At 35.1% G+C, this 21,874-nt stretch overlaps 1 long non-coding RNA gene across 1 annotated transcript; it reads left to right on the forward strand.

Moving 5' to 3' along the window:
- The first annotated feature begins 19,565 nt into the window (after positions 1-19,565).
- LOC133533979 (uncharacterized) lies at positions 19,566-21,335 on the forward strand. The gene is made up of 2 exons (XR_009801952.1): positions 19,566-19,940; positions 20,218-21,335. It is a non-coding gene; the product is annotated as an uncharacterized LOC133533979 (long non-coding RNA).
- The last annotated feature ends 539 nt before the right edge of the window (positions 21,336-21,874 follow it).

Genomic DNA, 21,874 nt, shown 5'->3' on the forward strand with positions numbered 1-21,874 from the left:
CCTCTAAACATAAAAGGTTGTACTCTCACTCGCCATGCGTCGATCGTGTCGTAGATAGTAAGTAGACTACCTGAATGAATCTGGTGAAAATACTATAAGTAAATTTCTAATCATCATAAAGATATTGAAGAGATGAAGATTCTCGAGTTCGATCCAATATCGAAAGATCAAACCATTCCTACATGGCTTACAAAAGTAGAGGAGTGTGCTGAGACTTACGGGTGGGCAGAGAAAGAGATTATACATTTCACGCTTCTGAAACTTACAGGTCTTGCTAAATGTTGGTACCAGGGTCTTGGGTGTTAAGTTAGTAAAATTAAAAAAAAAAAAAAAACATACGATGATATTGGGACGACGACACTGAAAGTCCAAATGGAATGGGTCTGAGTAATCATCATGGCTAGTTAGCATGGCTAATAGTCTAGGATATAGGTAATTTAGATTAATTGATATTTTTTGTGAATATTGCACTATTGTTATAAAATAAAAGCTTTCGATTAGGCTTTGTAGACGTTAATAAATTAAATTATAATTCAAATTAAGTTATGTGTGCTGTATACTTTATGAAACTGCTAGCTTAACAGTCTAGGCGTGATTTATTTATTTAGTATAGATTTCATGTTGACACTTGGAGAGACTGTACACCTCCAAATCTTATTAGTATTAGTACTCTGACATTGGGGACCTTTTACATCTCCAGATTTAATGTATTATTTACCATAGAGACAATATGTCTCTGTTTTACTGTAGTCATTATTTATTTGATAATTATAATGTAATGTTTACCTAGGTATTGGCCGTTGTATTTGTAAATGTTGTTATATTTTTTCATGTCACTACATGATGTTACTATAAATGTTGTATTGACTTGTAAAAGAGTCCTTGAGGTCTACTTGCAGATTTACTTTTAGAATTTTGAAATTCGTATTGCTTAGTTAAAATACTTTATTTTGTAATATACTGATATGAAACGAGTAAATCTAAAATGTAACCTAATGGTAAATGTAGGTGAGCAAAGGGACTTGCTCTAGCAGGATGGCCGAGCTGTAAGGATACTGTTTAGTTTATATAGATATTTTGTCATTATAATACATTTTTCTAGATTAAATAAGCTAACTATACTATTAAAAGTATTTGTAACGATCGATCACGTGAAGAGTCACGTGATCGATCCCTCCATCTTAAATATTGAACGAGCATTCGGGAGGTGACATTCGAACGATGACAGTCGATGCAAATTACAAGTGGTTACGTTGATTGTATTATTAGCAGGTCAGTACGTTTTGTTTTGTTAGAACTCGATACAATATAATTGCTTGTCTAAGCGACAAGCGTACTACTGTCGTGTGGTTAGTTAGATTGGAAGAGGTTATATTCATTGTGCCAAATAAATGTATTTTGATCACACCTACCGTTCTTTTAATATTATGGTTAGACCCCTTATATCTCAGAAGTGAGGATAGGCGAGTATTTTAACAAATCACTCGTTTATCCCGCCTGCAAAAGTTAATTAATCGGCCCTGGCACAATGAATACAATTACTGACGCATAACGACTGATGATATTGTTTGTCTATGTTTGACCACTTACTTTGACTAATAATTTTTTTTATGTGAGGTTAGTGCTCACACTTAAATAATGTTAGCTTATAAGACAACTAAATAAATAAAAATAGTAAACGAAATAATAAAATATTGTAATGTAATAACATCATAAAACTGAATTAGCTTACGTGAGAAATATTAAACGAGTGCATACGTTAAAACGTATGCTTGTCAGGACAAGGTCAGGACAGGTCCTGAGTTGTTAGGACAAAAATAACAGTTACATATTTTACACTAGATAATTATAATTTCCTCCTCCTACTTGCATCGGTTTCCTCATCACTGAAGGTAGTTGCCACTTCGAGGGAACAGTTTCTCTTTGACAATTTACCGCCACCTCCATCTGTCGCTAAATGTAGGGCACCGTGGAGCCCGGATTGGTGGCGTGGAGCGTGGATTAATTTCCAATAAATCCAATAAGTAAAATATAAAACCTAAGGTTGATTGTTGCATTTTAATTAGAATATTTTCATTTTTACTTCATTATACAATTAATTTCAATTACAACGGTCTGATTTAATAATGTTTTGATTGGTTCGCAATCAGCGACGAAATATATATATAGACAACGCTCTCCATAGAAAATACCAGCCATACTGACTCTGACAGCTACCCCTTCACCGTGAATATATTCTTGCAGCTTCGAATTATATTCAATAAACTAATTCCTGCTATTAAACAAAAAGTTGTGATTGATCAATAAAAGTTTTGATTGCCTATAATAAAATTCTATGCGTCAAACCGTTGTTGCGTTACAATATTTTGGCGTTGTCAAATCTAACAATAATTATACTAAGATGGAACCAATTCATATAAATTATTGTTTGACGCGTATTTATTGTCAAGATTAGGCATGTTTATACTTTATAAGTGTATGTCGGTACATACAAAATTTGAAACGTAATGTTAATATGTATTATGTATTTTGGAACAATGAAAGTACATACAAAATTTTATAAAATGCCAGTGTTGAATGTTTCCCAAGTTTAATATATGTTTTTAGTTATGTATCAATAAAATGTAAATAATACAAAACAACAACGCAATATGGAAAGAAACCTGAAGTTAAAATATTATAAGTGAGACGACGTTTTATTTTAATATTTTGAAATTTAATAAAGTATTTATCATACGACCTTTTGTTGGGATGTTACTAGATTCAATTGAACTCTCCGAGATATTTTCAGTACGTGCCATCTGAAATATTATTCTTAACTGAATATATTGTTTTGTTTTCAATATAATACATATGAAATAACCAAAAATATAAGTAAGCGTAAGAACAACCTTATATTCAAGTCCCACTTATCCATTTTCTGTCTGATAGTAATAAATTACTTTGAAATGTACGCTACAAATTCGCGTGTTTGGCTAGGGAACCAAGTGAATCAACCTGGTGCCTACCTGTTTAAATTAACAGCATTTTTGTCCAAAGAATTTTCTGTTCCGGTCAGGGATTGTGCAACCGGTTTTATTTAATACCTGTAAATAAATTCTCAAACTAATACCGCTATAAAAAGAATAGCTATATTCCTATTAGAGGTATTGTTTTGATTTTGCTTTTGTTTTTAGCGCTATATATAGACTATTTACAATATTAAATACCTTTATTCAATACCGCTATTCATTGTACTTGAAAGGTAAGATGTCAATTAAACACTACTACTAAATCACAACAAATAGGTCTAATACTGTAACGTCACGTGATAATATTTTGCATAGCTGGCTGAAGTGTAGTAGTAGTACCTAGATTAATATTATTTGCTTCTGAAAGTAAATTATTTAAGTAACGATATCCTTCATTTTTATTCGCAAAGGAAAAGCCTTGCCAAAGTACTAAGTCTGAAATATTCTGACAATTTAGCAATACGCAAAGCGTAACATCTTCGAAGTCACAAATAAAGGAGTGTATTGACATTGACATGTATAACCCGTAATGGTTTTTAAGGGTAAAATGTCAAATACAGATATTGTTGTCTAATGGCAAAATCACTAATAGACATGAGTACCGTTATTGATTATACCGGTAATCAAAGCTTTAGTGATAAAAATTGCGAAATACAACTATAACCGGTTATACCTAATTTAAAACCGGTAGTCAGAATACCGGTAACGATCCTTGGTTCCGGTCCTTTGTGAAACTTGAATAAATAAAACAGGAAGTTTATCGGCAAGAAATTTGCACCGTACTTGATATTTTACATAAGAACAAGTAATTGGAGTTCCTTTAAAGTAAAATGTTGCATAACGCCATCTCATTCTGTCACCCCGTATCAAAGTATGCCCAAAAGGGCATGAGTTATTATGAAACTAATACATATAGTTACGACATTTGGTTTAGCGTATTAGTCTACAACAGTCTGTTAATTTAAATAATTATTTATCATGTTTAGGAATTAAACTTACACAAACCAATTAATCCCATTCTTCTTCTTGTGTTGTATTGAATTGTAAACGCACAAGGCATTTGATATAGGTTTCTGAATTAATAATTTTGTATGGGCTGACATGTTATGCCACAGAAGGCTGCTGTCGTACTAAAGCTGTCTAATTCCGCCTAGTACCTACAGTCAATTCACTGATTTAAACCTTCACGATTTTTACACATCTTTAACTTATACAAATGGGACTTACTCGCTTAAGTTTTAAATTTACCTCCGACGTTTCAAGGACGGTGTTGTCGGAGAAGACTGGCTAAAGTTGACATCAACATTTACATTAGAAAATCGCGCGAGTTTTTCGAACTACCCGCACAGTCGATTCGTTTTCGGCACAGTAGCCGAGGGGTCATTTTTGAGCCCAAGTCAGTCTTTTATAGTTATTCTAGTTCGATGTTCGCAATAAAATGGTTTTTTTATTGTACTTTTATTGAAAATATATATTTTTACGTTATGCTTAAAGCTAGATTCGTGATGGTGTGGCAATGATGCAAACTTGCCTATTCTTTTTATTAGTTTTTTTTATTGTTCGAATTCCCTAGGTGAGCTTGAGTTTGCTCGTCTTACATTTATATGAACAAATTGAATAGTTGTTTATTCAAATAGTGATCAAATTATTGGTATAAAGAAAATAAACGATATGATAAATAAATCAATAATAAATCTATATAATAGATTCATATACATAAATACCTTGTGATTTTAGGATAATTTTAATGTAACATGACTAGGGGAATAAAGATGATTTTTATAAGAAAAATAATGAAACCGTTTTGACGCGGCCTGAGACGTTATTTCAGGCTGCGAAAAACACTAATAATTGATGCAAATTTAGAGTTTTGATATAGTGTAGGTATTTCATGCTGCTGAAAATAACTGAAACTTGTTAAAATTTCAAATCTCATATATTGTGTAGAGATTCATTCATAACGGCCTGAAACGATACTTAAGGCTGCTGATGGCGACTGAAACTCGTGATAATTTCCAATGTTTTGACATTGCGTAAGGTATCATTAGAAATGGCTTGAAACGATATTTCAGGCTACTGAAAACGACTAAAACTTGATTTAAAATTAATATATTTTTATATAGTGTAGAGTTTTATCAGAAAGGACCTGACATGTCGCTTCCTGAAAACTCTCAGGACTTGATGAAATTTAATAAATTGGCAGGGGTGATATTTCGGGCTGTTACAGCTTGTTGGAAATGCTAATATTATAGTTTTAATGGTATTAGAAATTAATAATAAAACTTAACTGAAATCAAGGTATCCTGTCGGCTGATAGAGCTCTTTTAAAAGAACAACGTGTTTTCTACCTAATCATATTTTAAGCATATGTTGCAAAATGCCGCAACGATACTCGTAATGTTTATGTAAGGACGATTAAAAATTTGAATGAACAATGATATTATCCGTACAAATCTAAGTTTCAGTGATGGACGCAAATGACGATAAGGTCAGCAATAATGGGCGCAGAGAGAAGCGCAGCTCCGATCATAATGTCGCGGAAGTGGACGTTAACGAATGTGAGATTCGGGAACGTCCAACGCCTAAATCATCTGCCATGCCAAGTGAGGGAGCGGAAGGGAGCCTGAAAGGTAGGCAAAGCCGCAAACACTTGCTGCATGATGAAGAGTATGATTGCGAGTTACGGTGTGAGAGAGTGCCACGTTCACGAACACCAAATTTGGGTCCAGACATGTTCCGTGCAGTTGAAGCATGTCGCCATAGACGCACGGGCGCGCAAGAAATTGCGGATGGTCGTGGAGTTCCTCTTATGAAGACAACTAGCATAATTATAAGCATCCGCGACATCATGTAAGTCCAATACGGTATGGACGCATGGAGAGAAAGAGGCACTATGTTTATAGTAGTAGTTCTGATGACGACTATCGTGTAACCTCTAAACATAAAAGGTTGTACTCTCACTCGCCATGCGTCGATCGTGTCGTAGATAGTAAGTAGACTACCTGAATGAATCTGGTGAAAATACTATAAGTAAATTTCTAATCATCATAAAGATATTGAAGAGATGAAGATTCTCGAGTTCGATCCAATATCGAAAGATCAAACCATTCCTACATGGCTTACAAAAGTAGAGGAGTGTGCTGAGACTTACGGGTGGGCAGAGTAAGAGATTATACATTTCACGCTTCTGAAACTTACAGGTCTTGCTAAATGTTGGTACCAGGGTCTTGGGTGTTAAGTTAGTAAAATTAAAAAAAAAAAAAAACATACGATGATATTGGGACGACGACACTGAAAGTCCAAATGGAATGGGTCTGAGTAATCATCATGGCTAGTTAGCATGGCTAATAGTCTAGGATATAGGTAATTTAGATTAATTGATATTTTTTGTGAATATTGCACTATTGTTATAAAATAAAAGCTTTCGATTAGGCTTTGTAGACGTTAATAAATTAAATTATAATTCAAATTAAGTTATGTGTGCTGTATACTTTATGAAACTGCTAGCTTAACAGTCTAGGCGTGATTTATTTATTTAGTATAGATTTCATGTTGACACTTGGAGAGACTGTACACCTCCAAATCTTATTAGTATTAGTACTCTGACATTGGGGACCTTTTACATCTCCAGATTTAATGTATTATTTACCATAGAGACAATATGTCTCTGTTTTACTGTAGTCATTATTTATTTGATAATTATAATGTAATGTTTACCTAGGTATTGGCCGTTGTATTTGTAAATGTTGTTATATTTTTTCATGTCACTACATGATGTTACTATAAATGTTGTATTGACTTGTAAAAGAGTCCTTGAGGTCTACTTGCAGATTTACTTTTAGAATTTTGAAATTCGTATTGCTTAGTTAAAATACTTTATTTTGTAATATACTGATATGAAACGAGTAAATCTAAAATGTAACCTAATGGTAAATGTAGGTGAGCAAAGGGACTTGCTCTAGCAGGATGGCCGAGCTGTAAGGATACTGTTTAGTTTATATAGATATTTTGTCATTATAATACATTTTTCTAGATTAAATAAGCTAACTATACTATTAAAAGTATTTGTAACGATCGATCACGTGAAGAGTCACGTGATCGATCCCTCCATCTTAAATATTGAACGAGCATTCGGGAGGTGACATTCGAACGATGACAGTCGATGCAAATTACAAGTGGTTACGTTGATTGTATTATTAGCAGGTCAGTACGTTTTGTTTTGTTAGAACTCGATACAATATAATTGCTTGTCTAAGCGACAAGCGTACTACTGTCGTGTGGTTAGTTAGATTGGAAGAGGTTATATTCATTGTGCCAAATAAATGTATTTTGATCACACCTACCGTTCTTTTAATATTATGGTTAGACCCCTTATACTTGTTAATATGTATAGTGGTGCCCTGACAGTGCATACTTTTTGGTGTCGATTTTTAAATCATTATGATATGCAGAAACATTCATAAATCGAACTATAAAAATATGGCTACGTACGTCAATAATGTTATGGGCAACTTTGGTTTACTCCTATATTAAATCGCATAAAAAAGAGTCAACCAAATGAATACTTATATCAAAATATACCTATTTATAATATCAGTTTTAAGAATCTTTATTTCTCAAAATAAGATATAACAAAACTTGATATAAATGAGTAATTGTCATGGTCGCTTATTGGCGATGCCAGTAAGTACTTATTATCTGTTTGAAAATTAGATTTTTTCTTAAAGTTATACCGGATAATTAATTCAATTGAATCATTGAATTATAATAAGTACACTTACTTCAATTGAATTAGAGGAAGACGAGTTTTTTCATCACAATTTACTAGAACAATTTGCAAGAGCTCAGTGTCAAGCACCACTAGAGTACCATCCATCTGAGTTAATCAGGATATGGTTTTCTCTTCATTTTGGCGAGTTGCACATATTAAGATATTTTGTTCGCATCTCTCACAGACATTGAGTGTTTATTTTTATGGTTGTAAATAATCGGTAACTAGGTAAATACCTATTCATATATTTATTTAATTGTATTAAAACAACAAGACGATTACCCTCTGATTATCCTTTAAAGGATTACCCCTCAGATTACTACTTAAATAACTAAATAATTAATTAGGTAATAGAAATCGTATAAAATAAATAAATAAATGTATGGTTCAACTCTCATGTGTCTGTCGCGGTACTCTTTCAGCCATTGCGATGGTACTATGCAATACGTTCACTAGACTTAAAACACGCAAAACGGTTATGCAATATGTTTTTGCTAAGTTTGAAATATATGTACATATACATTTAGTATCTGTAATCTAATTATACTACTGTATAATTAATATAGTCATTCATAAAATTAAGACCGAATCACTAAATATAATATTTGTTTTCTAAACTCGCAATACAACCACAGTAGCAATACATTTTTTTATTTTATTATGCCAGTTATTCTATAAGTGTATTTTTTATACATTATAAAAATATACAACATTACGTCTATGTCTTTCGTTACCGACAGAGCGAATATTTGGATAAAATAAAAATAGAGGGCATTTGAGATTTGATGCTTAATTAATACGTGAAAAACTATGGATTGTTATCGTGGTTGATTGCTGTGCTAGTTTAGTTTGCGCTGAGAGAATAGCAGCTACAGCACCGATATTTGTGCAAATATGGTCAATCGTGTCATGCTGTCATTAATATTTAATAAAAGAAAAAAGGTCATCTTATTTATCTTTATTCGAATGAAAAGACTTGTCACATGGAGTCATGTACATATGTTTATTAAGCTAATTACTGATCATGTATGTTGTACGCTGACTTTACCTACTCAGGTTTAACTGGTTATTATTAACTTAGCACCGTAATACGAGTAGCTCGAATATACATTAGGTATATAAAATTAAATATATTCCGATGTCATTAATGGGCCTTGGCCCTTGCCCTATTTATTATATGCAATATGAGCGTAATAATAGAACATTTCAATTTGGGTAAATTATAATGTTATATAAGAAATAACTTCGAAAGTTGAGTAGTAGTTATAGTAGCCTTATAAATTTATTTTTTCATATCTTAACCGAAAGCATATGGATTTATGCACGTTCATATATTTCTTATATTTCAAGAACATGATGGATTTTTGCATTTGACAAAATCCAAAATATATTTCTTCTTGAATAGATCAGAGATTTTAATGCATTTTAATGACGTTAGACACGTTTTGGAGAAAAAAAAAAAAAAAAAAACTATTATTTTTAAATTAAAAATCTTAAAACGCGCTAGGCCGCGTGAGTCTTTGTATCTACAAAGACTCGTTGTGTCACTATTCGTTCAGCAGGAGCTGCTGTAAGCCGACATGCGTGTGCATGAGCCTAATAACTGAATTTTCTCATTGTCGCCATCTGCTCAATGAATACAACGTATCCTACCCTGTCTGGAGGTAACGCTGGGTTGTATCGTTGACATAAATTACGTCTTATTTTAGTTATTATTACTCTTAGACGAGTCTGAAGTTGATATCAATAGCAGTACCGCCTGTCTTCTTTAATTCCGTATCGCGGACAAGGACCGCTAGTGAACTTTCATACATTCATAAATTGACGTTTTATGAATTAATTCTACTTTTTGAAATCGAATTAAACTGAATGTAAAGTAGACCACAAAGTGTATAGAATCTTAGTGAATTATGTTTCATTGTGAACAACAAATTGAAACGGGATTATTAGGCTTTGTTTTGATATCCTAAAAGGTGTATTAAAATATACATATATATATATATGTATCATGTGTACATACCTAATATGTACTTTTTATTTTGAACCTACATACCTAAACTTTCTTTGTGCTTTTAAACAAGGCTTCATAACTCAATTGCCACAGTATACTTGTGTACACATATTATGTCCTGAACTTGGTCTGCAGTTTACGCAGGTGGGCTACTCTGCGTTCGATACAGTGATAATAACTTCAATTACTTGATGGCTTAAAACACAACCCATTACACAGTTGTTCGCTAAAGCATTGATTTAATTTTGGTTCAGTTTCATTTACCATACTTCTGGATTTCTTTAGCAGTCAATTAAAATAGTATCATGTGTTTTCATAAAAAAGGATCATCAGATCGTTTTCTTTTATTATAGAATTGGTTAAAGTTAAACGACTGAAATACGATTTTAAATAATATAACTCAAAACATCAAAATATGGTATATTTGGGACACTAACTTAATACAACTGATGAAAATAAATCTCTAGAAATTGAAAATAAATAAATTCTGATCAAAATAAATCTTTAGCACCTGAAAATAAATAAATTCTAGCCATATATAGATGGCGATTAACTTATAATCTAATAATTTGAAACATTAAACTATAATATGAATATCTCATACCAAGGATACTTTATATGAGTAACGGCCTAACTGTAAATACAGTAGTTCAGATAAATAAAAAATAAATAAAAATACTAAATATTTCGGTTTATCACCATGGTTAACATTAACAAATAATTTTCACCCGAATGACTTATTTTACTTCGGACTAAGATAGATATATGTTTTTAGTGTCTCACTATGATGTTTTTTAATAATATATTTCTAATGTTAGTACGGCGTATACGTAAAGTACAGTAAATAAAATAAAATCCTGCGGTCATTGGCATGGCATATAAATTGGGAAGTTTTTTTCTCTCTTTGGGACGTCCCGGCGTCCATGTGCTAGTTAGGAGGAACGTCTTAACTTAAACCAGATACTCAGACAGCCAAAGCTTTCGGCTTATTTCAACCAAAACTTATATCTCTAAACATCTACATGGTTAATATAAAATTATATCTGAAAAATGAAGTGACGAAATATAATTGATGATCAAACGAACTTCTTGAAGTGAAGTTCGATCGATATTATATGAGTCACTTCATTTGAAGATATAATATAAGGTCCCACCCACCCTAGAGCCCTGATATAAGTTTTGGTTCTTGCCTTCTCTAAAAATAATGAAGAGCGCAGCGGTCGCCGCACGCAGGTAACCAGTAAGCGGAAGTGGGCGGAAATTGGTTTCCACAGTTTTAATCAAAATAGTTACTCTTAAATGTGTGCGATGCTATCTGTTCAATAGGGAAACTACATGGTTAATATAAAATTATATCTTCAAATGAAGTGACTCATATAATATCGATCGAACTTCACTTCAAGAAGTTCGTTTGATCATCAAATATATGTCAATGCCTGAACACAAATATACGAGATGACAAGCGCGAAGTGGTGGGGGTAGTTGCTGTGACGTCATAAAGTCGGCAGTACAAACTTTTATTTTATTTTCCTTTAAGCATACCATGTGAGGTACCAAATAAAAGGGCTTTGTGATTAGATAACAAATATATAACATACTGTAACTTTTTCAATACTTGCTCTAACAAATTAGTTGAAAACTTTCAACAATTTTGGCCATTTGGCGTAGACATTAGCTGAGCCACTTTCCCTTTCAATTAGTTTGTAAGCATTATTGTGTACTTTTATTATGTACCTATGTTTAAACTTTTTGAATAAACGTCTTTATTATTTTTATTATTAGGGTGCCTTTCGACGAGAGATGTGCTATGCTATGTTTTCAATCATACATTTGAAACGTAGCTGCAGCTGGAGCTGCGTTTCAAATGTATGATAACATAGCATAGCAAGTATAGCACATCTCTGGTCGAAAGGCACCCTTAATCTCTTTATTTATTTTAGGTCTTAGGTTAGACATTTTATAATATGATTATACATAAAAGTAAAATACAAAAAACCATACAAAAAGAATACAAAAATACATATAAACACATTATAAAAAACTTAACCTAGGGTGCCGCCAGTAGCGGGGCAGGGCCCAAGCTGCCGGTGCTCATGGCCGCAGAGAGAGGAACCGCCGGACTATCCGCGCCGTGTCCAAGATCATCGCCTTCTGCATCTGACCCTTGATACAACCACCTAGCGAGAGTCTCTCAAGGTGTTGATCGAGACTCTTCGCTATGTGACTGTTAATATCCTCTTTATAATGATAAAAAATAATTAACCAGATTTATCAAAAATATTAATAATAAACTGCAACACAAAAAACCCGACTGTTCACATATATTTTTGAAAGAACATTTCACTAGGTAACTTTCATTTGGTACCCATATTGCTATGGTAAGACCCCCCCCCCCCCCCCGGTTTTTCATTAGCGGGCGCCATTTTGAAAATGTATATAGCCTGTCACTACCAAAATTCTGACGAATTCAACCAGAACTCATATGTCAAAAACCGTCCAGCCGTTTGAGCTGTAGGGCGTGCCTATTGGAAAGGTCTCGGTGGACCGGCGCAGCATCCGCGTGGAATCGATGTCTTAACTTGCACAATTCGGCTGGAGGAACTTCAGAGTAAAAATAAACTGCACTTCATTTGCTGCACACACGGGTCTTTTATTATCATAATAAATACACCGTTTGCTCGTCAGGATTCGCTTAATATAATTAAATATAAATATATCTAACACAAGAGTACTCGGGAGAACAGACATTCGGGAAGAGAGAGTAGAGAGCAGAAAAAACGGATACGGAACTATGTATCAAATGACATTAGCTGTCACTGTCATGCATTGCGTTTTGTTATATGCTTAGATATATTCAATACTTCCCCTTAAGCACATAACAAAAATATCCCTTAAGTATAGGTACGTAGGTACATAGAGACACTTAAAACTATACCTTATGGATACTTATTTCTGACGTGGAGTTCATGCATAAATTCAACATGCTTACATTTACTCAGTGGCTTGGTAAGGACATCTGCAAACATATTTTCAGTATTTAAATATTTTATAACAATAAAATTTGTCTCTACCAAGTCCTTAATGAAATGGTATCTTATATCTATGTGTTTTGTGCGCTTGTGACAATATTCTTTACTTGTTAACAATTTATGCGCACTTTGATTGTCATTATACACCAAAATAGAATGTAACTTTAACTCTGTAAAAATTTCAGACAGAAAGTTTCTTATAAAGCACAGATCTTTGGTTACATCACATAGAGCTAGGTACTCACTTTCACAACTCGAAAGGGCAATACATTTCTGTTTTCTGGCCTCCCAGTGAACAATGTTTTCACCAAGTTTGATAGCAAAACCTGTATATGACCTGCGGTCATTATGATCATTGGCAAAATCTGCATCGGCATATGCACTTAAATTCAATTGGCTACTTTTTACAAACAGTAAACTATAATCAATTGTACCTGCTAAATACCTTAAAATTCTTTTGGCAGCTAACCAATGAGTTAAGCCAAAACAGTTATTATATTGGCTCAACTGACTACACGCATAGGCTATGTCAGGTCTTGTGCAGACAGAAAGATACATTAAACATCCTAGCAATTGTCTGTAATTGTAAGTTTCATCATTCAATGGTTTATCAGAATTACACAACTTTAACCCTGTCTGCATGGGAGTCGAAACCGGTTTACATTCTGACATACCAAACCTTTGAAGTACCTTTTTAATATAAACAGACTGATCCAACTTAAGGATGCCTTTCTGTCTGTCTCGAGTTACTCTAATACCTAGATAATTCTGTATAGGACCTAAGTTTTTAATACTGAACTCACTTTCTAACAAATTTAATAAGCTTTTAATTTGTGAGCTATCTTTCCTATACAGAATATAAAAGTCATCTACATACAAAGAAATGACTATGAACTCCTTGTCAGACTTAAAATAATAAACACATGGCTCGCATTTACTTTGCTTAAAATTATTTTTAGTTAATAAATCGTGAACTTTACAGTACCACATTCTACTGGCTTGTTTAAGGCCGTAGATGCTCCTTTGTAATAGGCACACTTTATCTTTATTTTTATCATCATGGAAACCCTCTGGTTGTTCCATGTATATGGTTTCATTAAGTTCACCATTTAAGAAAGCCGTGTTTACATCTATATGATCTATATTGAGATCATACTCGTTAGCTAAAGAAAACAAGAGACGCATTGTAGAGTGACGTACAACTGGGGAGAAAGTATCAGTGTAGTCGATACCATACTTTTGTGTAAACCCCCTTGCGACTAAACGAGCTTTATATTTTTGAAAATTGCCTGAAGAGTCACATTTGACTCGGTAAACCCACTTGCATTTAATTACATTTCTATTCTTGGGCCTATCCACAAGTTTCCAGACATCATTATTTATTAAAGAGTTGTACTCACTTTTCATTGAGCTTAACCACTCATCACGATGACGGCTGGCCATTGCCTCATCATAAGACTGTGGTTCGTCTTCAAGTACAGTTTGAGCGAGCATAGACAAATCATAATCGTCATACCGTTTTGGAGGTACTGCCCTAGTACTACGTACTGGCCTGGACTCCGCAGCCAACCCTTCGCCTCTAGACGAAGCCGCGCGAGGTGACGTTACAGGCTCTTCACCCACCGCACCCGCCGAGCAGTCGTCGGAGGACTCCTGGTCGCTGCCGGTGTTCCATTCATCTGTAAAATCAGACCTATTACCTTCATCGCTCAAAACGTGACTATTATTATTTTCGCTAACATTTTCATTATTATTATTTAATTCATTATTTTCCATGACCTCATTTGAAATGTCATCATTAAAATTGGAATTATTTAATTCATGATTCTGTAATCCATGAATAAAATTATCATTATAAACATTCAAATTATTGTTGGAATGTATATTCAATTCATTATTATATAAATTAATCATTCCATTATTATCACAGCTATTACTATCAGGTACATTGTTTGAATGTTGTGGAGTAAAAAACTGATCCTCCAAAAATTTCACATCACGAGATAAAATGACTTTCCTAGGATCTGAGGGATCTGCCAGCCTATAACCCTTTGTGGTTTCAGAATAACCCACAAAAATGTATTGTTTACTCCTAGCATCTAGCTTCTTGCGCTTGACACTTGGAACGAGAGCATAAGCCTTGCAACCAAAAACCCTGAGGTGACTAAGGTCTACCTTGGACCCGGTCCACACTTCCTCAGGTATACGTCCGTTCAATGCAACAGTGGGAGATCTATTTTTCACATAAGTCGCTACTATTAGCGCTTCTCCCCAAAAACATTGACCTAGGCCTGCCTCTTGCAACATACAACGTACTTTATTGAATAAAGTTAAATTTAGCCTCTCTGCCACCGAGTTCTGTTCAGGGCAGTAAGGAACAGTTAGCTGGTGAGCAATCCCTTCTTTCTTTAAATAACTAGAAAGTCTACTATTTACATACTCTTTCCCATTGTCCGAACGTAAACAAAGAATAGGTAAACCTGTCTGCTTTTCTACAAAATTCTTAAAGTGAATAAAATGGTCACATACCTCTGACTTATGTTTCATCAGGTAGCAGAAGGATTTCCTCGAGTAGTCATCTGTAAAGGTGACAGCAAAGTTTGCACCACCCAAACTGCTCACTGGCATCGGACCGACCACATCGGAGTGTACAAGCTCCAAGGGTCTGGTTGCACGCGTTCCACCACCTTTGGGAAATGGAGACTTGGCCATTTTCCCCTCAAGGCATGGTACACACTGTCCAAGTGTTTCTCCATCCTGGAACATAAAACCACATGCAACTCTATCCCTAAGGGCATACATACCTCCAGAGCCAATATGACAAAGTCTAGAATGCCATCGAGACATGTCTGACCGTTGAGCAACAACTGCGGCACTCGGTGAGTCCTGCCTATCCTGCAGGAACAAAGAGTGCTCCTGTTTGTGCATTCCTTTGCCTAACTCATTTAATTTATAAATCCCATTGACCTCACTAGCAGAACAAACTAAATTATCATTCTTGTCATATACAAAACAACCTCCCGAGTTAAACATCACTCTATCACAACCTGATTGTAAAAGTTTACTGACTGAAATTAAATTACAAGACAGTTGGGGCACATATAAAGTATTATTTAAAGTAAGTACCTTGTCTAATGTCCTTATTTTTACATCGCCGGTGCCTTGACACTGCACTTTGCTACTATTAGCTACTGCTACTGAAGACTGTCTTTTCTTTATAGAATTAAAACAGTTTTTGTCATTAAATAAATGGCAGGATGACCCCGAGTCTATGTACACGTCTTGCTGGGAGATCAGGAACGCGGCTGGCATGGAATCCTCCTTCTGCTTCTTATCTCTCTTTAGTTTGAAGCATTTAGATTTGACGTGGCCCTCCTTATGACAGTAGGTACACGTAAACTTCTTCTTTGCTTTAAACTGTGCTTTGGAAACAAAAGCAGTCTCAGATGAACATGTCGCTAGCTTCCTGGACTCTTCCTGCATCAGCCTGGCTCGTACAAACTCATTAGATATTGTTGATGTTAGGCTGGCTGTAGACATGTTAGAAACAAGTGTATCAAACTCTTGCGGTAGCCCGCTTAAAAGCAACTCTGCCACTTCACTATCGTCTATAGTTTTTCCTATATCCGCTAGTTGTTGTACTAACTTCATAACGTGATCGATATACGCGTTCATACCGGCGTGATTGGCGTAGCTGGCCTTGTGTAGTTCTCGTAGTAATAAAATTCGACGATAAAGCCCTTTGTCTTCAAAAATGGTTTTAAGTTTCTCCCATGCTTGCATGGCAGTGGTGCAGCTTGTGATGTACTGATATAAAGATGGGTGTAGACTAAGTGCAATGCGCGCTAACGCACGTTGGTCGCGCGCAGCATCCGTCACTACACCGGTCACACACTCCCATAAGCCTTCCAAAATCAATGACATTTTTATGGCAAATTTCCAAGAGCAAAAATTACTTTGGCCTTGTAGCTTCTCCATATTGTGGTGCACAAAAGCTGCCGTTGCAGAGCTGGTTGTAGAAACAGCGGGCGGCGGCGCCATGATGGCCGCGCCGGCTCCATTTTCTGGTGATACCTGATTATCACCTTCAGCCATTCTTGTTGTTCAGGTTGGATATAAAGTAGTGGGCGCGATAATCCTGTCCTCCAGTAGACATCAAAAAAGTTCTAATCTGGGCGCAGAACCTATTGGAAAGGTCTCGGTGGACCGGCGCAGCATCCGCGTGGAATCGATGTCTTAACTTGCACAATTCGGCTGGAGGAACTTCAGAGTAAAAATAAACTGCACTTCATTTGCTGCACACACGGGTCTTTTATTATCATAATAAATACACCGTTTGCTCGTCAGGATTCGCTTAATATAATTAAATATAAATATATCTAACACAAGAGTACTCGGGAGAACAGACATTCGGGAAGAGAGAGTAGAGAGCAGAAAAAACGGATACGGAACTATGTATCAAATGACATTAGCTGTCACTGTCATGCATTGCGTTTTGTTATATGCTTAGATATATTCAATAGTGCCAAATAAATATACATAATTATAGACATACTCGCGCTCGAAAGACGTTACCCTCTTTCTGATGCAGTCGGGTAAAAATACTATTTTGTTACTGAAAACATATTTTTACCCGACTGTGTCAGGAGGAGGGTAATGTTTTACGAGCGTGGGTATGTATATAATAACCCCTACCACTTTCGCCGTTGTCATCTCATATATTTGTGTTCAGGGAATTACACTGAATGTATCAATACCATATTCACTCATATCTGAGACAACATGAGTGAAAATCGATTTCCAGAAGACTTTTTGTTTGCTGGCAGGCGTCCATAGGCTATGGTGACTGCTTACCATCAGGTGGGCCGTATGCTTGTTTGCCACCGATGTGGTATATAAAAAAAACCTGCATTTGTTTTGAGTCTATATCTCATTTCACGGAGAGGTACACAGGTTTCTATAAAATGTACACTGAAGTACAAAGAAGGTTTAACATGTTTATAAATATTTTATTGAAATTGCTGACATCCACCTGCCATTTGACACTCACCAGTGTTGACCTCAGCATTGTTTTTTAAGATTAGAATTTTTCGAACCTACAAATTATTTTAATTGAGGTAATCTAAAAAACCTCAAACTGAGGAAATCTGAAAAAAGCGGACTATAATTATTTAAATTAATTAAGGTACATGTGTGGAAGACTGCCTGTCAGGTAACAATGTTGTTACATGACCATTGTAAATTTATCATATCATGCATTATAATTAGAGAATATATATTTTCTGAAAGTGTTATGTTTCTTTGTATTAAGGGGATCCACCAACATATGCATCCTTTTGTAGTTTTGCTCTTAAGATTGAGTTTTTGATGGTGTATGACCCATTGACCAATGACCCAGTCCCTGTTTTTCAGATAAACAGCTGTCTTAATGGACTCACCCTAATATATTTTGCAGAAACCTGCACCTTATAGCATACACCTTGCTTTCTCAGCCAATCTCCATATAACCAAGATATTCTATTGAACAAATGGCCCATGTCACTGCTGGATTCAATCTGTGCTCTTCATAATCTACATACTGCTGTATTTCCCTCATGTAGTCTGCAAAAAAATTAAGTGAGTGTGGGGTAAAACCAAAGCCTGCTAACTTTGACAGCAACAAGTCATTATCAACCAGATCTAGTGTCTTTAAAGTCAAAGTAACCATTATCAGTTTGACTCCTGCTACCCACTATACATATTATCTGCACTACGTGACTAAGAAGATTGCTGGCCGAACTTCTTGTCGTTCGAAAGTCGAGACCCTCTGCCTTATCTCCTGATCCACCTATCAGTACTGGTTATCACTCAAGTAATTTTATAAATTTCTAGGAATACTTTTAGCTTGAAACAGAGGTGCAATAGCGGCTCCGCCAGCACAATTCTACAGTCCTTAAATACGCACGAGGGAATACCATCCGGACCAGAAGATTTTTTTGGCTTGAAGTTGTTGAAGGGCTCGTCGCACGTCTTGTATATCTAGCCTGTCATAACCTGAACCCCTACAGCGCTCTTCTCGGTGCCCGCTGCGACTATTGCGGTCTGCGGCGCTTACCTCCAACTTTCCACACCTTCACACTGTATACAGAGTGAAAAAACCTAGCAAATTCACTACTTGTTTACCGGACAAAGGTTCCATTAAATAATATTTTTTCCGTACCTCTACTGTTTCTTTTAGAGTTCATATAGTTCCAAAACGATTTAGGTTCTCTTGCCATATGATTTCATGCATACATTACAAGTATTAGAGCTCTTGAAAACCATACATTAAAAATAAAAAAATGATAACAAAGCGTAATGTAAACCAACAAGTGTCAACACTGTCAATATCATTGAAAGATGTCGCTAGAAAAAACCGATTATTTTTAAACTGTCAAGAGCTCATGTCAGAACGTCCCTACTAATTTTGAGAGCTGTCTTTAAAAAAAAATGTCTGGTTTTTGGCTTCCAATTATTGGGATGTACATTATTGGGTCGAGCATTCTCGACCCGTACCAATAATGCGCAGCCCGATAATTAAAAGCCAAGGGACTCAGATTAGTGGACGCGAATTATAGGGTCGTACATTATTGCCCTGTGAAAAGAGTGGCTTCGTATTATCGCCCCGGATCAAACTTGCACAGCCCGAGAATGCTCAACCCAGGAATGTACAGCCCAATAATTGGCGTCCATGATGGACGCCAATTATTGGGCTGTACATTCCTGGGTTGTGCATTATTTGGCTGTGCATTAGTGGCTCCCAAAATGTCTCGCGAATATTTCTATGTGGTTTGTTCATCAATGTTGTTTAAAATGTAAAATTGATAGCTTATTATGCAGTGAACTAACGAAGAAGTGTGCAGCTAATGAAAAACTGATCTTGAAACGCGTTTGACCATGTTTTAATCACCACCCAGCAATCCATTGTGGCTTTTATTAAAGTCCAGGTATATTTTTACTAAAAGCAACCATCGAACAACGTCGCACACTTAAAACTAATATACAGAAAAACGTCTTGACACTGACAAAATCATCATGGATTTGATGGAGGGCATATTTTAAAAGAAGAAGAAGATAAAAGAATGATTCATTTCGTTGTTGTAAGTATAACAATACATATTATTTTATTTGTTTTTTTAGTGTTTGTTAATTTAGTTTTTGCGTGTAGATTTTGTTAAAACTATAACAAAACCTTAGTTAAAGTAAGAAATTAACATGACCTTAACATCCCGGACAAATGGGAAGACTGAAGAGGAATGGAACAAATGGGGTTCCCCAAAAGTATTGGGATTATTATCAGCCCTACAGTAAAACCACCAGGTTTCTAATTGCTTAGACATTGTCTAACATCACTAAAGTTATTTTTTATCTTTTCAGATTAATTACATACCATACAGATAGCTAATTACTTACTACTGTATGTGGTGGAACAGCCAGAAACCTCTCCAGCAGTACCTGGGACGTCCAGACGGAACCAAAAAATGTTGGTTTGCCGAAACCAAGAAATTGCAAATCTGGTGTCCGAGTCGAATGTCATCCAGACAATGTTGGCTCCGATACTTAGTCTAGATGGGTGCAATAGTGCACTCAGAAGAACATACACTGGAGTACCACATCGCCGAAGACATATAAATGATTGGTGTATCAATATACACCTCTGCCTGGTGCCTTAGGACAACACAGTGTTTTTGTCATCATTTGTGTTTGTGTGTTTATAAGTGCATATAATTATATTTAGGTAAAGTAAAGTTCAATAAAAATAGCAAATAATGTAAATAAACTCATTTAACTTCATTCTTCCGTAAATTTGCTCATTTTATAGATAACTGCGATCTCATCAATAGTGTATTTATGTAAATATTTTATTGAAATAAATGTTCATTTGAAATATGTGTTAATTATTATTATATTTTCAAGTAAACAATCATTGTGAAAATATTAGATTATATGTGAAATGCTAACAAAATCTGTCATGTTAGTTTACATTATTTGTGGTTTTTGTTAAACATGATTAGTCCTTTGAATGTTAAATATCTTTAAACATGTTTTCAGAAGTTGTGTCCATCAGTGGTACCAAGAACTCTTAAGGCAGTATGCCACCAGTGTGTCGCACTAAGTATGCAGCAAATCATTTATACTTTTATATAAAGTAATTTATTTGATGAATTTCCCTCTAAAGTTTTGCCATTGTTGATTTAAGTAGTAGGTACTGACTATATTGACTGTTGTGATAATAAAATATATGCTTGATAGGTATGAAAAAATTGTATTATAAATAAAACTTTTTGTATAGTAAAAAATTGATTTAATTTTTTTAATGATATATATGTAGGGTTTATATTTCATAAAGAAAAAACAGAACCCTTATAGAAACACTTTGTTGTTTGTCCGTCTGTCCGTTTTATAAGGAATTTGTACTGAACCCCTTGTGGTAGTGTCAGACTTGGACCTGTCTGGTTTTTAATACCTATCAAATAAATCTATGTATCTATTTATGAAGCCCTTTTATTTTGAATTAGAGTATGTCTCTTAACTCACTGTGCTGCTTGGCAAAGACCTCCTCCAGCTCTTTCCATTTGGGTCTGTCGTGGGTCACTCTTCTCCAGTTCGGGCCTGCTGTGAGTTTGAGTTCATCCTCCCATCTTGTTCGAGGTCTCCTCTGGCTCTGTGTACAACCTATTAGATACCAATTTGTTACGATTTTGCTCCATTATTCCTACCTGTCTCTTAACATTAAATAAATAAAAAACATGTGGCCAGTCCATCTCCACTTCTGCTGATCTATTTTAGTGAGTATGTCAGTCACTATTGTCTAATCTGCATGTTCCCGTCATATTTCGTTCCTTAGACCTCTGCCAGTATTTAAGCCTGTCTCGGTGCTCTTTGTTGAGTGCCCATGTCTCACATCCGTATAATGTAATGCAGGGTAAGATACATGTGTTAAATACTTTTCTTTTTACGGTTGATGCTGTGGTTAGCGGACTTCATGACTTCCTTCATAGAGCAATAGTTTTTCCATCCATTGATTATTCTT

Source organism: Cydia pomonella, unplaced genomic scaffold, assembly GCF_033807575.1.
Source record: "Cydia pomonella isolate Wapato2018A unplaced genomic scaffold, ilCydPomo1 PGA_scaffold_30, whole genome shotgun sequence".
Taxonomy (NCBI): Eukaryota; Metazoa; Arthropoda; class Insecta; order Lepidoptera; family Tortricidae; genus Cydia; species Cydia pomonella.